The 2,500-nt window shown below is 50.9% G+C and overlaps 1 protein-coding gene across 1 annotated transcript in view; it reads left to right on the forward strand.

Moving 5' to 3' along the window:
• Positions 1-2,500, forward strand: part of ptprga (protein tyrosine phosphatase receptor type Ga) — a 182,130-nt gene that overhangs the window by 142,059 nt on the left and 37,571 nt on the right. The gene's annotated exons all lie outside the window — the stretch shown is intronic.

Here is a 2,500-nt window from a genome sequence, read left to right on the forward strand (position 1 = left end):
CTCTGAAGGCAACTCTTTTACTGCTATCTGTATCTTGGCTCTGTTGTGCTGGTCAGTGTCCCCACCTCCAGTAGGCCTATGTCCTGGCTCTCTCTCTCTCTACTTTGTGTGTGTGTGTGTGTGTGTGCGTGTGTGTGTCTGTGTCTGTGTCAGAGATAGGGCTAGTCGGAGTGGATGAGTGTGTGTGTGTCTGTGTGTGAGAAAGACACAGTGGCTTAGTGTAAGTTTATTTGTGTGTGAGCATGTGTATGTATGAGAGAGAGAGAGAGAGAGAGTGTGTATCTGTGTTTGTTTGTGTGTGTGTGTGTGAGAGAGAGAGAGAGAGAGAGAGAGTGAGAGTGATGTGTGATGGTAGCTGAAGTGTGTCTGTAGGTAAATGCCTGGCGCCTGCATGTGTAGCTCTCCCAGAGTTAGCGGGGCTAATCCATCATGGCCAGAGGCCGCCAGGTGGAACACAATGATCCCCCTCAAGCGGATTCCACTCTGCCGTAAAAATCCCCACATATCTGCCCGCTGCCACCCTTGCCAGCACGCTTCCCACTGCCCGGTGTCACGCTGGGGTGCCTGCACCCATCTCCTCTCATTCGCCCTCATTTTCCTTCATCCTTTATTTCTTTTTTCTTTCTCTTTGCTTTTGTTTCCCCTGTCACTTTGTCTTGTCTATCACTCTGCCTCACTCTATCTTTGTCCTTTTTTTTCCTGTCCTTTTTTTTGTTCTTTCTCTCTCTCTCTCCCTCTCTCTCTCTCTCTCTCTTCCTCGCTCCCTTGTGCTGTCAATCTTGGCCTGTCTGTTTATCTGTCTGGGTGCATCTCTCCCTTTCGCCGTCCATCTATCTCTCTCACACACACTCTCTCCACCTCTCACCCCCCCCCCCCCTTTCTCTCTCTCTCTCTCTCTCTCTCTCTCCCTCCATCTCTATCTCTCTCTCCCTCCCTCCATGCTAGTGAAGGGCTGGTGGTATGGAGGTGGTTTAGTTCCAGGCTGGGGCTGTGGCCCCTCAGGTGCTGGCCTGATGTGGATTGGCAGGGCACCCAGTGCCGCTCCCTGCCCGATAACACCGTCACGGCACTGCCGCCGCCGCCACCGCCACCGCCCCCACTGACAGCCGACCCACTGCCTCGTCCGCCTTATCTAGAGGACATGCTTCCCGGCTGCAGAGGACACACACACACACAAACACGCACGCACACACACACACACACACACACACACACACTCTGATAGAGGGAGAAAGACATCCCCACAAGCATACGCACATCTCACACATAGTCGCGAATGCACAAACACACACCCACACACCCACAGAGAGAGAGACACACACACACAAACACCTATCACATCATATCGCTGCCATATCCTGCCGGCTGAGACTTATTAGTGTCAAAGCCGGCGTGCAAATGAGCAACTGTTTGAAGGCATATTATTCCGAATGTACGGTTCTTCATATAGCTCTCATTATTAGCGCTAATGCGCTGTAATGCTTGAGGTGTAGGTACCATTAGTTTAATTAGCATTGTTTTCATGTAATGGTTCCCTGGTGGCTCAGCCGCCGGTCGGCAGTGGGCGAGAGAGACACCGGCGAATCGAAACAGGGTTTCTGCCTGATTTCCCTTTGAATAAAAAAACACAGAGCAGAGAGAGAGAGAGAGAGAGAGAGAGAGAGAGAGAGAGAGAGAATACACACACGCACACACACACACAGTTCAGTTTTTCAGCGAGTTGTTCAGCTTTCTGACATGCTCAGTGATTAAACACCTTCTGCTTTTGAGATTACTGGCAATTTGAATGCCGCCTGTGTTTGGAGTGGGGCGTGACGCAATCCGTGCAAATACCTCGCAGCCACGCCAGCAAGGCTGGTCAAACAGAGCCATCTAGTGGCCGTCGGCGGACGTGCGGCAGCACAACCCCACCTCAGCTCCATCCCAAACACTGGTGTGTGTGTGTGTGTGTGTGTGTGTGTGTGTGGAAACGGAGGTGTCAACACTTGCTTTTTTTCCCATCACGCACACACGCTGTCTCTCTCTCGCTTGCTTGCACACGCTGTCTCGAACACACACAAACACACACACACACACACACACACACACACACACACACACACACACAGGAATGGACTTGGGAGAACTCTAATGCAGTTAGAGAGAGAGCCTAGGGCCAGGTATATATGAGCTCATGCATTATTTTACACTGACTCCGACACCGAGGAGAGGAGTGGCTTGATGACTCAGCACGCCAGACTCCCACAAATGGACCTCTCACCTCTCTCTCTTTCCATCTATCATTCTCTCTTCTCTCGCTCTCTCGCTCTTTTCTTCATTTTTCTTTCTCTCTTTTATATGTTGTCTTTGTGTTTTACCTTCACAGGATCTCTGCACAGCCAATTCTGTTCTCTCTCTCTCTCTCTCTCTCTCTCTCTCTCTCTCTCTCTCTCTCTCTCTCTCTCTCTCTCTCTCTACCCTCACTCACTGTCTTCTACCACTCTTTACTCACTCTCTTTGG

Source organism: Sardina pilchardus, chromosome 9, assembly GCF_963854185.1.
Source record: "Sardina pilchardus chromosome 9, fSarPil1.1, whole genome shotgun sequence".
In the NCBI taxonomy this organism is placed as follows: Eukaryota; Metazoa; Chordata; class Actinopteri; order Clupeiformes; family Clupeidae; genus Sardina; species Sardina pilchardus.